General features: G+C 47.2%; 1 pseudogene; it reads left to right on the top strand.

Annotated features, from left to right (window-relative positions):
- Window positions 1-17,733, top strand: part of LOC120402811 — an 18,970-nt pseudogene extending 1,237 nt beyond the window's left edge.

The raw sequence follows: 17,733 nt of genomic DNA, 5'->3' as shown, positions 1-17,733 counted from the left end.
GGGCCTGAACTAGAAATGAGCTCCGTTTTACATGTGTGGGTCCCTGGGGGTGCGCTAAGGTGACCAGATGTCCCAATTTGGGGTTTTTTTCTTATATAGGATCCTATTACCCCCCAGCCCCGTCCTGATTTTTCACACTTGCTGTCTGGTCACCCTAGGGTGTGCACATGTGTGGGTCCCAGCTGCTCCCTGCTCCCCCTCATTGAAGCAGGTGTGCAGGGTTACTGCCCTGGGAACTGCAGGATACCAGTGGACATGGGGCTGGCTGGAGGCAAGGCAGGGGCTGACTGGAGGTAGGATCTGGCTGCAGGCAGGGCAAGGGGTGTGGGGCTGGCTGGAGACAGGGGGTGCGGGGCTGGAGACAGGGCAGGGGGTGCGGGGCTGGAGGCAGGGCAGGGGCTGCGGGGCTGGCTGCAGGCAGGGGCTGGTGCGGGGCTGGCTGCGGGCAGGGGGTGCGGGACTGGAGGCAGGGCAGGGGGTGCGGGACTGGAGGCAGGGCAGGGGGTGCAGGACTGGAGGCAGGGCAGGGGGTGCGGGGCTGGAGGCAGGGCAGGGGGTGCGGGGCTGGAGGCAGGGCAGGGGTGCGGGGCTGGCTGCAGGCAGGGGGTGCGGGGCTGGAGGCAGGGCAGGGGGTGCGGGGCTGGCTGCAGGCAGGGGCTGGTGCGGGGCTGGCTGCAGGCAGGGGGTGCGGGACTGGAGGCAGGGCAGGGGGTGCGGGACTGGAGGCAGGACAGGGGCTGGTGCAGGCAGGGCAGGGGGTGCGGGGCTGGCTGCAGGAAGGGGATGCGGTGCTGGAGGCAGGGCAGGGGGAGAAGGGCTGGCTGCAGGCAGGGGCTGGTGCGGGCCGGGCTGGGGGTGGGGGGCGGGCGGCAGGACTGGGGCTGGTGCGGGCAGGACAGGGGGTGCAGGAAGGGCAGGGGGTGAGGCAGGGGCTGGCTGGAGATGGGCTGGCTGCGGGCAGGGAGTGCGGGACTGGAGGCAGGGCAGGGGGTGTGGGGCTGGAGGCAGGACAGGGGCTGGTGCAGGCAGGGCAGGGGGTGCGGGGGGGGCTGCAGGCAGGGCGTGGGGGGCTGGGGGCAGGGCAGGGGTGAAGGGCTGGCTGCAGGCAGGGGGTGTGGGGCTGGAGGCAGGGCAGGGGGTGAAGGGCTGGCTGCAGGCAGGGGCTGGTGCAGGCAGGGCAGGGGGTGCGGGGCTGATGAGGGCAGGTGCAGCAGGGGCTGGCTGCGGCAGGGGGTGCGGGTATAGGGGGTACAGCCCACCCTGTACAGTGAGTGCCCCCTCCTCCTCCCTCCCCAACCGGGGTAGCAGCAGCAGCAGCCCGGGGCTCGGGAGCAATTTAAAAGGCCCTGGGCTCCCCTGCTTCCACTGCCCCGGCCCTTTAAATAGCCACGGGAGCCCTGGGGAAGCGGTGGGGCTCCAGCGGCTATTTAAAGGGCCAGGGCGGTAGAAGCAACGGGAGCCCCAGACTTTTTAAATAGCCCCCAGCGCCCCGCAGCCCTACCCCAGGGCTCCAGCAGTGGGGCTCTGGTGGCAATTTAAAGGGCCTGGGGCTCCCAGCAGGGGCTGGAGCCCCAGGCCCTTTAAATTGCCCCCTGGGGAAGCCGGGCCACCCCGGTACAGCGCACCGGCTCTTGCCCGTACGCCGTACTGGGGCTTGGGTGCGGGGCCCTCTTAGGGGCGGGGCCCGATTCAGGGGAATTGGCTGAATTGGCCTAAAGCCGGCCCTGTTCCCCAGAGGCCAAGCTGATCTGTCAATATTTATTCAACCTTTTCCCTTGACATTTGTACTTGAATATGCATCAGTATGACAATCACTCCTTTTCTCTCTACAGCTGCATGGTCAGTGCAATGATAATAGCTTAGATCCTGAAATAAGGGTCATAGCTATGCTGGAGCTGGGATCCCCTCTGGAGATGATTCAGCTTCTGCAGACTCCCTGGGAGGAGAGATTTAAAGTAAGAAAACAATCAAAGGCAGTTTTATCAGTAGCTTTTAGGTCTCAAACAGAGTAAATGCAAAAAGCCCATGATGTGTGCTGGGGCTCACAGGATTGTCATGCTGACTTTCTGTATGCGCCTGGAAATCTTTAAATCATCTTGTTTTCACCCCTTTTAAATTACAGTAAATAATATCTCCAGTCAGAGAGCAGGAGCTCCACTATTACTAGCTATTCCTTTTTCCCCCCCTCCGAAGCAATGTTACAACAGGCCTAAAATTACAAAAAGTCTAAAGAATCCTGCCTAGGGATAGTATTGTGTTTAATACTCTGTGTTAGACGGATGTCTGGTTCCTTCAGTTCTTCACGCCTTTGCAGAGAGGTCTATTGATTTGTATAGGGAGGCCCATTATTGCAGTGCTATGATGTTCCAGTGGATGGGGCAAGGGACAGGGACTGGTTCTATTCCAAGCTCTTCCACTGACTGACCTCCTGCGTGACCTTGGGCAAGTTACTTCACCCCTCTGTCCTTCTGCCTTTTCTCTTATCCTTTTTCTGTTTCTTATCCTTTTTCTAGATTGGGGTGGGCAAACTTTTTGGCCTGAGGGCCACACCTGGGTATGGAAACTGTATGGTGGGCCATGAATGCTCATGAAATTGGGGATTAGGGGTACGGGAGGGGATGAGGGCTCCAGCTGGGGGTGCGGGCTCTGGGGTGGGGCCAGAAATGAGGAGTTCAGGGTGCAGGAGGGGGCTCTGGGCTGGGGGTTGGGGTGCGGTTTGGGGCATGAGGGCTCCAGCTGGGGGTGCAGGCTCTGGGGTGAAGGAGGGTGGGACTGAGGGGTTCAGAGAGCAGAAGGGGGATCAGGGCTGGGGCAAGGGGTCGAGGTGCTGGAGGGGGTCAGGTGTGCCGGCTAGTGGGAGCTGCGAGGGCTGTGCTTGGGGAGGGGGCAGCGTGCAGAGCCCCCTGGCTGCCCCTACGCGTAGAAGCTGGAGTGGGGACATGCTGATGCTTCCACAAGCAGCACAGAGCCACAGCACATGTGGAGCAGGGGAAGCCCCGGATCCCACTCCCCGGCGGGAGCTCGAGTGCTGGATTTAAACATCTGAAGGGCCGGATGCAGCCCCCAGGCCATAGTTTGCCCACCCCTGTTCTAGATTATAAGCACTTCAGGACAGGGACCGTCTCTTACAATGTGTTTGTCCAGTAGGGCTCTGATCTTGTTTGGGGCCTTTTGGTGTTACTATCATACAAATACATAATAATAAATTGCTGTCTCAGTCTGGTAGGTGAGAGGCCAAGTGAGGCTTTTTAGCTCTCCATTAGCATAAATTACTTATGACGTGGAAGTTATTTTTATTGTTTGTATTACAGTAGTGCCCTCAGAAGTCTCGGTCAGGGTCTCACTGTAATGGCTGCTGCTTATTTGCTTTACTGGAGGGAGGATGGTGTTGAAGTTAAAGGAAGAACTACATGCAATCAGTGAGAAATTCTTTGGTTAAAAAACCCTCAAACCATAAAACCTCCAAAAGCATGTGACCCACAAGGCTGAACGTGGCTACCACAGTCATAGCCACCAACAGACCAAGACATCCAAAACTCAGCATAGGGGCTTCATGGCAGGCTCCAGCAGTAGGAAAGGTCTCCCACACCCCTGCCCCAGCCTGGATCCTTATCCTGCACCCCAACCCCTTCATTCCCCGGCCCACCCCAGAGCCTGCACCCTGTCGAAGAAAAACTCAGTTCTCACTTTTTTTGTTTGGGTGCAGCAAAATCAAATTCTTTATTATTTCTCCAGTAATTACCATGGAGGGAGAGAGTGCCATAGGACACAGGGTCCTGGACAGGTCTCTCAACTGGTAAACAATCACAGCAAGCCTTTATACCTTTTACAGACAATTTCTAACAATAATACAGACAGTAAAAAGCAACAACTACATTTTGTTTATACATAGCAAAAAGGCTTATCTTATTTGTCTCAATCCTAAGAAAAGCAAGCCTGCATTTTGGTTAGTGATTGCAAGGTCATAATAACTTTGTACACAGTTCCTGTCCTGTCGCCTCGCACTATCTTTGCTCCTACAAGTCTTACGTCATTAAGGTTACAGTATGGCCTGACTCTTGCTAACTAACATTCATTAAGATCTCTTCAAATCCTTGTTAATTATTTACTGGCTTCCACACTCCCCCCTTTTGTACTTCTAGTACAACAAACAATTTCAAATCTCAATTCGCATGAAACCATGGACTTCAGATTCTACAGCAAACATGTCAACCGTCAGGGGACGTAATGACAATGCATAATTAGCATGAACATGAAAGGTATTGCTATTCTTACGTTATTTACAACAACAACAACAATATAATCCTAAAGTAACTAACAACACTACAAATAATAACAATCCTATAGGAATAACATAATGGGACTGTTGTACAATCGTGAACACAAAGCACAAAACATCATACCTAGTACATAAAGTAAACACTCTATAAGCTGTATGAAAGGCATTCCTTCCAGCTTAATATATATTCTAAAGCATGGGAATTGCCCTTGCAATTCAGAGATTCTTTGAACCTTTGGTAACAATGAAAGCAAATTTTGAAACTGATCAGGCACCATTCTAGTCCAATCAAAATATACCTAAAATCTAAGAGCTACTTGCAATATTCTATCTGCATTCTATCTGCAGGCCAGTAAATGATATAATTGCCTGCAGCAGTGGTAAGATCAATATGTATATCTTGTAAAGTGGTGGCATTAACGCACACACAGCTATCATTAGCTCGAAAAAAAATGGGTGTCCCGTCAGGGTAGTTCCTTGACCTCCACCCTCAACAAATATTGTCATAAACAGTGACAACTTCCCCTAGCTTCAGTTTATAGATACACTGAGCTGTGGTGGTTCTAACGGCCAAAATGTCCATTGACTCTCTATTCTTATCCAAAATGTCAGGTGTCATTCTAGGGGTACTGTCTAGAAATCAGTTGGAGATACCAGGTGGTCTAATTTCCCCAGATGTCTCGGTAAATAATTACAGTCCCACAGGCATCCTCCCCATGGACCCAGCAGGATTCGGTATGTGGGAGCCCACACCCACCCTAACCGGTCCATATGCTTGGAAGGAGCACTGTGAATGTCCACACTTCCATCCAGAAAGTGTCCAAGTATGTCTTCATGACCACAGATCAGATGGTACTCCTGACGTCTGGAAGGGCAGTGGGCCAAGTCTAGTCCAGATCCCACTGCAATGCCTTCCCAGCCTCAGTGATATTCAATACCATCTCTGTCAGTAACTTCTGGGTCATAGAACTAAGGGTGGAAATGACATGTAACTCACCAACTCCAGCCTGTACTGAAGATAGCTGAGCTTCAAAAATAAGGCTAGTGGCCTTTTCCAGTTGCCCCAATTTCTTATCATGTTCTTGGCCTGGAAGAGTAGTCCAAATGGCTACTACACTATTGGCTCCAGCCCACAGGGATCTGGTCAATTCCCTTTTTGTCCAGAGGAAATAACCCAGGCCTTTTGTTGTGCTAATCTAATGGCAGCCCCTTGTGAGTAATCTGGGTATGTAGAAAACTGGATAAGGGCAATGTCAGGTAAAATCCAATTAGGGAGGGCAATACATACTGAAGGATTTATCCAAAACACAGGGCGCAGCCTGTAGAATAAACCCCAAAATCCAATTAATACCACAGTCCCAAGCATGGGTCCCACAAATTTCCTCCTGCCAGTGTACAATTCTTTGTTTCTTCACCAGGGTCAGTTCTCAATGTCCTTTTCAGTCAGGAATTCCTGGACTTTGGCAATGTCAGTGGAGTGAGTGTGTCTTCTTCTTTCCCAAAACAATCGAGGTTTAGCATCCTACAGGGGAGAGGTTTCCAGCACATATCACCCTGTAATAGCTGTGCTTTTCCTAGAAAACTCTAAAGGCACAGTTGGTCTGTCAGTGGACAAGGGAGCTTTTTCCCTGCTGTCCAGAAGCACAGTAGAACTAGAAGAAAGAATAGGCTAATCATCAATAGGAAAATTCTCCGGATGTGGAGGGGTCTTTTTGCAGTGAGAATCCTGGGTCCAAGCAGTCAGTCTGTGGCACTTCACAGCGGTGTCGGTAGTCAGCAGGACTTGGAAAGGGCCTTTCCAGCATGGAGCCAAGGCAGTCTTTCACTGATGGATCTTTATGTAGACCCAGGCGCCTGGTTCCAACGAGTGGCAAGGTTGCACAGGATCCTTTGGTAGTGGTTCCATCACCTGTGTATAAAAAGACTTAACACATTTCATTAGTGCCTGACAATATTTAAGCATTATGTTATCCAGCAAATGAATGTCCATCTGAGCTGGGGTCAGTGGGGGTGCAGTTGGTAGTCAGCATTCGGTGTCCTGTCAAATTTCATGAGGGCTGAGTCCAGTCGTTCGATTGGGAATGGTTCTCATACACATCAGTGCCAAAGGAAGGGCATCTGGCCACTTTAAGTGTGTCTCAGCACAAATCCTGGCCAGTTTATTCTTTAAAATCCCGTTCTGGCGTTCCACTGTCCCAGCAGATTCTGGGTGGTGAGGGCAGTGAGTTGCACATAACTCCTTTACAATCTGTCCAGTAAAGTGAGTTCCACGACCACTGTTAATAGTCACAGGGATGCCAAAACGTGGTACAAAATCTGTAAGCAAAGACATCTACTGTCCTGCAGGGAAAAGCTTCAACCCAAGTGGTAAATACATCAACTAAAACTAATACATATTCATAACCACAACATTTAGACATTTGAATAAAATCAGTCTGAATATTTACAAAAGGTCCCAAGGAGGAGAGTGGGCTGGCCGCTGCACACCAATCTCGTGTAATTGCAGCAACCATTCCCCCCCCCCCTTCCCTTGGTAGGCAGCCAAGCGGTGTCCTTGACTGGGGCCAGCGCATGTTAGCCATTCTCTGGTTGTTTTTTCCATTTAACCTACAAAGGAAACTTTTACTCTTCAATTATACACCTTTTTCATACCATGAACACATAAACAGTACTGTTATACAGTACAGAAGTATTATCATTCAATGTATGCCACATATACCCTTTCACTAAAATAACCTTATTACAGAACTTTGGAAGAACAAGCCAGGACAAGCACACCCACTTTGAGAAGTTCACTTAATATAACTTCTAGTCCAATAGCTTTCCACCATCCCCAGCCCTCTGGCTAAAAATCTGAGGTAGCCAGAAGGATCCCTTGTACAATATGGGGAGTGGGTTAACTTTTCATGTCCTTGCTTCCAAAGACTGTCAGTATGATCTTAACAACAATTCTCAATTAAAAGATTTGGCCAATGTAGTTTCTTTCTCTTACTGAAGAAAATGTATTAGACTTTAGTATATCACATTTTTCTGATGTAACCAAACACTTTGTATTCTAAGTTGAACAAAACAAGTATCTGCATTGCAATGCAACATTTTCGCTTGATGTCAAATCAGACCATCTCATGAAAATATTAAACACAACAATTTTTTTTCCCCACGAGACAAAACACCACAAAACAGAACATAGAACACACAACATAATTTTTTTTACTGTGCCAGTAAATCAAGGTACGTTGAATGCTGTGCAGCTGGCATTAGTTTTCTTTGATTATCTGAAAGACAAAAACAGAGGTCCACCCCGTCTGGGCAATTAAATACTTAAAATATACAAATACTCTTGTTGATTCTAGGCAAAACAGAGGAATTACCCCATATTTTCTCGTATGTGCTTCTTAGACAGCCCTGGTTCAGCGGCCTCTACCTTATCAGTTAGTTAATTTGCATTAACACAGATGCTCTCCGGCTTGCTTTTTTTTTTTTTTTTTTTTTACTGTTAACTCCTGCTTTTAAACACTGAAAGAATACCATCCCCACGTATAGTGCCTGTAGGGCCTAATAAAATTTCATTACATAGCACTGTATACATTCTTCAACTGATTTAACAAAATCGTTCATAGCCAAATGAGTGCAATCTAATAATTTCTTTGCCTGAATTCATTCACAAACATGTCAAAGACACCAAAAAACTGTTCTCTTTAGCTTTTTCACAAAGTTCAAGTGCTGTTCGCCCCAGCAAACACAGAGTCAATTTTTCATTTTCCCTTAAAAATCAATTGCTTTTTCCTTCCAACAGCCACTTTACCAATGCAAATCACCATTCCAAATATCCTTCTGAGTATTTGAAATCCTCATGCTTATATTCACTTACTCCTTCTTTCCACTACACCCTCAAAAGTTTCCAACCTGTTTTCCAATCTCTCTGTCTGTTGCCTGCCCGTCTGGGCCCGATCCTTTTTTTCCTCACTGAATCGTCCCGTCCATGGACACGAACTTGTTCCACAACCAGTTCTTAGCTAGGAGGGTGGGCTACTCAACTAGCCCCCACCCTTCTGGTCTTGTCCCCAAAACATTTCTACTCACAAGATTACTGAGTCCTCCCTAGTAAGGCTTGCCACCTGGGCAAAAATACATGGCCATTCACTTAACACATAATCCAAACCCCTTTGGGGGTCTACCCAGAGACCCACCCATTTGTCTGCTGACACTTAAACAGAAAAGAAAATTACACAAAAAGCAAAGAAAATTACAGTCTAAGCCAAATTTTTCTACTTCTATTATATTGTCCGCTACGGGGGGGGGCGGGACTGTAAAAATCTCAGGACAACCTCAGAGCTTCATCGCACACATGGCTTCCACCGTGAGGAATTACAAACGAGAAGTTCAGTTCCGCTCACACACCCATCGCCCAAATGAACAGAGCAGAAAAACATCAGTAACCGGTTAAACAAAACAGAGCCAAAGCTAAATAGTGCACCAAAACCAAATAGTGTTTCCTTATTCTATTAGAGCTCACCTATAATCATGCTATTCTTACCACATAACACCAACAGTACCAAACAAAGCAAACATAAACTAACAAGGGTAAAACAGATAGATGGTGTAAATTCTGCAATGCCCCCCATTCTTAATTGCTCACCAAACTGTGACAAATTCCTTTTTTCTTTTTCTTTTTAACCTTTTTTCAACCTTTTTATCTTTTTTTTTTTTTTTTTTTTTAAACCATGATGCATCTTTACCTGGTCCGGACCAATACCATGAGGCGGTATGACAACCCCTCTTGAGGCGGTAAAAACCCCTCAGCACCGGTGCATTCTAATGCATTTACCTATGCATTACCTTATGCATTACCTTATGCATTTCCTTGGCCAACTCAGCAGTTCCCAGTACTGCTATAAACTAACCTTATTGGGGCCTCTCCCCAATACCACTTTGCATCTGATCCTGCTGCACAGTCAATAAGTTCAGATGGCGTGAGCCCAACAGAGAGACAGACGTCCTCACGGAAAGTCCTCCTCCGATACCCCAATAGAGATTTCAAAAGGTCTCATACCTCTCATGTGGCGCCATGGGGTTCGAAGGGGAATGATCCGTAGTAGTTGTCTGTGGGTCCGTGGGCGTTGCCATCCCGGACGAGCCCCCAAATTGTCGAAGAAAAACTCAGTTCTCACTTTTTTGTTTGGGTGCAGCAAAATCAAATTCTTTATTATTTCTCCAGTAATTACCATGGAGGGAGAGAGTGCCATAGGACACAGGGTCCTGGACAGGTCTCTCAACTGGTAAACAATCACAGCAAGCCTTTATACCTTTTACAGACAATTTCTAACAATAATACAGACAGTAAAAAGCAACAACTACATTTTGTTTATACATAGCAAAAAGGCTTATCTTATTTGTCTCAATCCTAAGAAAAGCAAGCCTGCATTTTGGTTAGTGATTGTAAGGTCATAATAACTTTGTACACAGTTCCTGTCCTGTCGCCTCGCACTATCTTTGCTCCTACAAGTCTTACGTCATTAAGGTTACAGTATGGCCTGACTCTTGCTAACTAACATTCATTAAGATCTCTTCAAATCCTTGTTAATTATTTACTGGCTTCCACAACCCCCAGCAGATGCCCTCATCCCCTCCCGCACCCCAACCTCCTGCCCCAGCTTGGTGAAAATGAGCGAGTGAGTGAGGGTGGGGGAGAGTGAGCAACAGAGGGAGGGGGGATGGAGTGAGCAGGGGAGAGAGCCTCGGAGAAGGAGCAGGGCAGGGGCCTGGGGGCAGGGCAAGGGTGTTCGGTTTTGTGCAATTAAAAAGTTGGCAACCCTACCCGCGCCCCGCCCTAACTTGAATGACTACACCGTAATTAAACAGCCCCTTAGCCCAAGTCAGCTGGCAAGGGCTGGCCGCGGGTTTTTAATTGCAGTGTAGACATACCCTTAATGTACAAAATATTTAGTACAATAGTTTTACATAGGGAGTGCTGTTCTAGAACAGATAATTGGACCATCTACACCTATATCCTGACTCTTGCAATGGTCTATACTGATGGTCCCTGCCTGCTTTTATCCCATGATGCACCACACTAGGCACTGACCCTATAAGCTGTTCTGAGTTAACAAACCCTTGAACTCATGCAGACTGAAGTACATGGGATTCCATGTGGGTGCAGGAGTCCAAGCACATGGAACAGTTGCAGGATCAGGGCCAACTGTGTAATGCTGTACTATGGTGGAAAACACCTTCCTGATCCCAGCTGGCAATCTACATATGGCCTGAAGCATGAAAGGTGATACTGTATCCCTTGTAGCTTTTTAGCCTAGTGGTGTGACTGCAAAGGTTTATGTTTGTGTGTAAGCATATTTAACAAACATTGCTAAACTGCTTATGACAGTAAAATCCTGTGGCAATATTGACAATACAGCTTGTAACATACACATAATTTCCTTTTAAATACTGTACATTTCTTGTCTTTAATTTCACTGAATGCCTTTCCCCTTCTTCTTCTTCTTCCAGTTGAATAGCTTTTTTTGGACTATGTTTCCCATGCTTATTCATCTCCTCTTTCTCAGATTTGCCTGAGTCTAGTGAAACTGCTGTTTTACCTGGCACATTCCCCTCTGGGTTCAATAGTCCTCTTGGATTTCCAGCCAAGGCAGTTTGTTATGGTGGATGGAAACCTAAAAGTGACAGACATGGACGATGCCAGCACTGAGGAACTGTCATGCAAGGAAGATAATGACTGCACACTAGACTTCCCTGCAAAAAGCTTCATTCTCAAATGTACTGCAGCTGGGAAATGTGACAGACTAAATGAAAAGAAGAATCTTTTTAATGCATACTGGTATGTACAATTATATAGAAAAAATGGCAAATTTGATCATAAATTGCACAATACCATGTAGTGAGCAGTATCCTGTGCTTATTCTATGTAGCAGAGAGGTATTTATTAAGAATCTCTTTGTAGCAAATATTATTTTTCTTGTTAGCTAAGAATTGAAAACAGCGTAGTCGTTGACTAGAAAAAGTGCAGACTGCATTGCTTCCAGGGGCGGCTCCAGGCACCAGCGCAGCAAGCGCGTGCCTGGGGCAGCAAGCTGCGGGGGTCGGCCTGCCGCTCACCGTGAGGGCGGCAGTCAGGTGGTTTTCGGCGGCATGCCTGCGGGAGGTCTGCCGGTCCCGCGGCTTCGGTGGTAATTTGGCAGCGGGTACACCAAAGGCGCGGGACTGGCGGCCCTCCCGCAGTCGTGCCGCTGAATCCGCGTTACCAGCTAACCTCCCGTAGGTGTGCTGCCGAAAACCGCCTGACTGCTGTGCTTGGGGTGGCAAAATACATGGAGCCGCCCCTGACTGCTTCCCTCTATGATGACCAATAAACCTACCCAAAAAACGTCCACATTGAATTTATTGCTTCCCAGAGGTTCCACAATGACAGCCTTGGAGATGGCAATCCTCTAACTATCCACAGAAGAGGCGGTGCAAGCTTCCCCCACCAATGTGCCTCAGCTTGGTGGTACTACAGGTGGAGTTGCCTCTGCATGAGAACAGGATAGTTTAGTCTCTGTGTCCCTTTAACTCTTGGCCTCTGAGTTGAGATGGACAACAAAGGAGTGAAGAAGAAATAGAGATGGACATCTATTGGGAATTGAACTGAGACTGTCAAGTCACTTCACGTAGGCCACCAATCAGTCATCAAAAGACAGCAACTTCCTCTCTCCATTGATCTGGGCTAGATTTGAACTGCTAACCTGGAGGTGAAAGTCTTGATAGCCTGTTATTAATGTTTGGGGCTTAAGAGGGAGACACTGTTATTGAGGGATCCTAATTTCACCCTAAAAGAAAATTATAGTCTTGCAATAATTCCCATTCCTTTTAGAGCAGCAGCTTTGTGGAAGGACTGGATGGTTCAAGGAATTAATAATGAGCTACCCTGTCTTTCAGTTAATAATGGGCTGCCAAGCTTTGTTAGCACAAGGCCTTCTGGTTGTCCTAGGTGAGAGAGCATACACGTCCTTTGTAGACTGGAAAGTCACTGCGTAAAGGTGAGCAAGGCAATATACATAGGAGCCTTTCAGGGGAATTTAGTGAAAGCTTCATTGCTTGAATCCTTTTAATTAGACTGAATAAAGCACTTGGCAGCACTATATGCCACAGGGACCAAGCTTTAAGAGGGGTTGGCAACATGATCTATGAGAAGCCAGTTAAGGTGCTCCAGCACCACAGTATTGGGCATTGTGTAAGAACCTGAATAGAACAGAATAGTCCTGAAATGGAAAGTGAAAATTTAGAGAGAACTAACTGTTAACATATTGAGACCTCTCACTTCTAACAAGCCTGTGGGATTTTTTTGCAGATATTTTTTCACCTATCTTTTGCCACACACTGCACCTTCTGCTTTGCGGCCCCTTCTGGGTGATATTCTGAACGCAACAGGTACAAGCTAATATTTAGACCCCATTGTCTTTTATGAGAAGACATATTAAATTATATTTCATCAGGTTAGTCACTTCTGTCATATTTTTCTTTTTAATGTAGGTGATTTACGATATGGAATAAATGAAACCCTAGGAGCTTTTGAAAAGGTTTTACATTTGTACAAGTCTGGGCTATATCTACAGAAAAGACTTCCTCTTTTAAAAGGTACAGGACTTCAGAGTCTTTAGATAATAGTTCAATTACTGCAGGTGTGATCGAACTGTAAGAGTCTTGTGGTTTCCAAATATGGCCAAATTCTGATCTCAGTTATGCTCATGCAGCCCCCATGGACACAGTGGATGTATGTTAGGGCAGAATTTGGCACACTTAGGCCTAGTCTACACTAGAAAAAGTTTACCATTAAAACTATACAGGTATAGCTATACAGTCAAGCCCTCCTAGTGTAGATGCTGTCACACCAGCAAAAAAAGTAAACTAAGCCATACCAGCAAAAGCATTTTTATGCTGGTATAACTGCATCTTCGCTGGGGGTTTTTGAAAATAGAAGTATCACCAAAATTATCACCAAAAATCACTCCCTAGTTGATATTGCTGTACCAGCAAACGTTTCTAGTGTGGAGCTGGCCATAGAATCCCTGTTTCTTTCTCTTCGGAGCAATCTTTGCTGTTTTTTCATGAGAGTTGCATGGGATTGCTTGTACTACATTGTACGTACCTTGCAGAGCAGTCTGACTTACATGTGTGTGTGCACGTGTGCGTGCTGCTTTAAGTACTCTACTTTACTCGCAGTCCTTTCAGCATGTGCATCAGTTTGTGTTTCAAGTGAATATATATCCTGTTAATATCTTAAGTGGCCCTCCAGCTTTTTACTTCTGTGGGCCAGGTGGTAAGGAAGATCCTCAGATGGCCTCCACTCTCTTTGCCCACGGAGCCCTGTGATACTTTATTTTTCTCCTGTTTCATTGTGCAACCTATCTGCTGCTTTGAGTCATTGGTGGACCATGGATCATAGTTTGGGGCTTTGTTCCTCTGTATTAAAGAAGGGGACCCTTTACATTGTGGGGAAAAATGGCTAATCATTCTTCCTCATGAAAAGGTTCATTCCTTGCTGCTTTGAGCACAAAAGGTGTTGTGGCCCAAGGTTTCCTAAGTGTTCCCATGCAGGCTTGGGATGGGCATGAATTGCAATATCCGTGGAGTGCCAGATTTACATCTACTCTGGAAGTTGCATGCTTGCAAGCCGAGCATGTGCAAAAATGTAGGTGCACTCTTGCACAGATGGGCCTGCATTTCTAGCAGTCGTATTTTCTAACGTCTCTCCCTCAGTTTATCCATCAGTGTCCATTAGCAGCACCTCTGCCCTATTTTACATCTTCACAAAGGGGCAGAAATCTTAACAGTGAGTGAGCGGTAGCCTTAAACATTGCCTGCTCTGTCATATCTGTCTGGAAGCCATTAGACAAATTTAGTGTTAAAGCAGGGAGGGGGGTTAAGTCAAAATGTACATGTTCTGTGCTTGGTTCCTCCACTGACTCAGTTTGAGCAGGCTACTTTAACTTCTCTCTATCCTATTTGAATGAAGGATGTCACGCAAGGGCAAAGTATTAACTTTATGATGTAACCGTAACATACTGCAGGGTATCTTCCTCTTGGAGTATATTAAAAGTTTCCTAACAGCTGTGTCCCTATGCAGGGCCGCCCAGAGGGGGGGGCAAGAGGGGCAATTTGCCCCAGGCCCCGCGTCCCGCAGGGGCCCCCACGAGTGTTTTCCGGGGCCCCTGCGGCTCCAGTTGAGCTCCCGCAGGCATGACTGCGGCAGGTCCGGGACGAGTGGACCTGCCGCAGGCATGACTGCGGAGGGGGCGCTCGTCCCGCGGCTCGGCTGGACCTCCCGCAGGCATGACTGCGGCAGGTCAAGCGGAGCCGCGGGACCACGGCACCCGCCGCAGTCACTCGTCCCGGGCTCCGGTCGACCTGCCGCAGGCATGGCTGCGGGAGCTCAACCGGAGCCAAATGCCGCCCCCCAGGGAAAGGGCCGCCCCACGCGCCTGCTTGGCGCGCTGGGGTCTAGAGCCGCCCCTGAGCGGGGGCCCCCCGCCGCCGAAGACCCCGGGCCCCCGGAATTCTCTGGGCGGCCCTGTCCCTATGTACTAGTTTTTATTCTGTTTCTCAGAATACATCACCCTAAAGGGATTCCGAACCATGGAAATGCAGGACTATAAATGCTGGCCCTCCTACAGCCATCTGGGATGTTTGCTCTCCATTTATAATGCAGAGGAAGCTGCAGCAATCTGTAACTCTCAACCACAGTGCCAAAGTTTTATTGTCACTCAACAGAGAACATGGACAGGTGAGATGATTTTATTTTATTGAAAACCCCAGTAAAGATCTTTCAGTACAGATGGCCAGAGCTAGTTGTAAGTTGCTGGGACTTGTGACAGCAAGCGTGCAGGAAGGAAGTAAAAAAGGTTCCCTTTAGATCCTGTGTTTAAAAAAGCATGACATTCCACTTAGGAACTGGTATCATGTCCCATTGCATAAAGGTGCTGTTCTGTTTGATTTAATAGAAGCTGGGTTCTGAGATGGTTAGATTTCACAAGCTGTATAGGGTCTGGCCTGATCAGTACTGAGATGAGAGGCTGCCCTGCCATGAAAAATCCAGAGTGCCTAGGAAGTGGTGTGGGTGATTCAGGAGGTGGCTCTGTTCTCTGAGTCAGTATTTTGCCAGTACCCTGGCATGGTGCTAGGTGGCCCTGTTCCAGCAGCTGAGGTGTGAAAACCAAGGGAGGAGAAACTGGTTCTGTAATTGGCAAGCCATTCACAGTCTTTGTTTAGTCCTAAACTGCAAATTTAACACCTAAACAAAGACTGTGAATGGCTTGCCAATTACAGAACCAGTTTCTCCTCCCTTGGTTTTCACACCTCAGCTGCTGGAACAGGGCCCCATCCTCCCTGATTGATCTAACCTCCTTATCTCTAGCTTGCTTCTTGCTTGCTTATATATACACACCTGCCCCTGGAAATTTCCACTGCTTGCATCCGAAGAAGTGGGTATTCACCCACGAAAGCTCATGCTGCAAAACATCTGTTAGTCTATAAGGTGCCACAGGATTCTTTGCTGCTTCTACAGAACCAGACTAACACGGCTACCCCTCTGATACTTGACACATGAAGAATGTGACTATTATCATAGAGTATTATCATAGAATATCAGAGTTGGAAGGGACCTCAGGAGGTCATCTAGTCCAACCTCCTGCTCAAAGCAGGACCAATCCCCAGACAGGTTTTTGCCCCAGATCCCTCAATGGCCCCCTCAAGGATTGAACTCACAAACCTGAAGGAGCTCAGCTACTACCATGATGAGCATGACATAAAAACCTACATAGAACAGAATAGAACATCCTGCCTGTGTCGGTTGATTCTGTTTCTACATTAAGGCCATTCTGTAGTCTATTTTTATTCTCCTAAGCCTTTTCTTCCTCACATTTTGTAATAAGTCTTTGTTTCTGAGCGGCCGAAAAGGACAATTCTGTTACTTGTGGCCTGTTTTTCTGACATGCCGAGGGCCTGGATCTTGCATTCATATTAACTGGAGCTGCAGGTGTTGGTAACTTGTTAACGTAATTCTGTAATACAGATTGAGACATAAAACCTATGGGGCCTGATCCTGCATTGTGCACTCCTACGGAAGTTGGTGAGGATCATGGATGCACAGGGAATGTAGGAAGAATGCCTCATATGCACATAGCTGGTGTAAAAGGAACCTGCTTAAAGTGCTTTATATATAAATCTTTCTTGGAATCTAAAGAACCAAGATGACCCATCTCCTCTGTATAAACTTACATTTTTATTTTCTTACCAGGACGCCCACTCGCCTCATTTCGAAGTAGCCTGACTGACTTAATACCAGACGTCAATGCTGTACTCTATATTAAACGATCTGCTCCCTCAAGGGAAAAAGACTTTAAAAACAGTGCGAGCTCACATAAAGCGATTTGGGGGGGAGTCCTTGGGGAGAACATCATCTACCGAAAGGAATGATACTTTTTATTTTGCTTTAGATGCAAGCTCCATGCTAGCTTGGACTGTGTAAAATGGTGCTGTCTGCTTGATCAAAGCAGAGATTATCCATAGCCAAATGCTCTCCTCTACACAACCGCACGTGGTTGTTAACCTGTTCCCAGACTCTGCGGTTCCCTGTAACCATTTGCAGTTTTAATTCAAATGTTGCAATTTGTGCAACCTTGGCTTGCCGTTTGCAGAACTTGTCAGCAAAGGAATAGAAATAGCCATGAGCGACTTGGCTGTAGTAGTCCTAGTTAGTTCATCTGTCTTTGAAAAATCTATGAATAATGCACTGCTGAAGAACACACAACTCCCTAATGACGGGGCTGCCAAAAGGGATTTAGTAACATCATAAATGTAAAGAATCCATACTTTAGTGATGAGGCCCAAGGTGCAGTGTTTGGATCCAGAGCCAAGATTTTGGATCTGTCCATGTGGGTGGGAGGCAGGAGGTCTAGGCATGCAGTTCAGAATGCGGGGTTTGGGTTCAGTCCATTGTGCAGGGTAAGGGGGTAGGTGCGTGGTTCAGAATGCAGGGTTTGGGGTCAGTCCATTGTGGGGGAGGAGGTGTGCAGTTCAGATCCAGGGTTTTGGTTCAGCCCATTACAGGGCAGGGGAGCAGGAATATAGTTCAAATCCAGATGCAAAGTTTGGGATGTTTAGATGCAGGATTTGGGTTTGATGTGTGCATTTTAAAACACCAGTTCCCTTGTATCAGCCTTGAAGGTTGTCCAGTGTTACTTTCAGTGAAAGAAATTCTGCTGAACAAAACATTCAAAATATTTGTCTGAAGTTCTATTATGTATGATAAAGAATTCCTATTTTCCTGTTGACAGTGGGGTGAAGCGGGAGGGTTGTTTTGTTGCTTTGATGAGATAATATATTGCATGGGCTCTCTGGGATCAGTTCCTCTGAAAAGGCTTCAGGATTTCTATGCATTTTAAACTGCAATAAATGGAGACATA

This window comes from Mauremys reevesii, linkage group 4 (genome assembly GCF_016161935.1).
Source record: "Mauremys reevesii isolate NIE-2019 linkage group 4, ASM1616193v1, whole genome shotgun sequence".
Classification (NCBI taxonomy): Eukaryota; Metazoa; Chordata; order Testudines; family Geoemydidae; genus Mauremys; species Mauremys reevesii.
The sequence above is the reverse complement of the archived record's forward strand: the minus strand, read 5'-3'. Positions and strand labels throughout refer to the sequence as shown.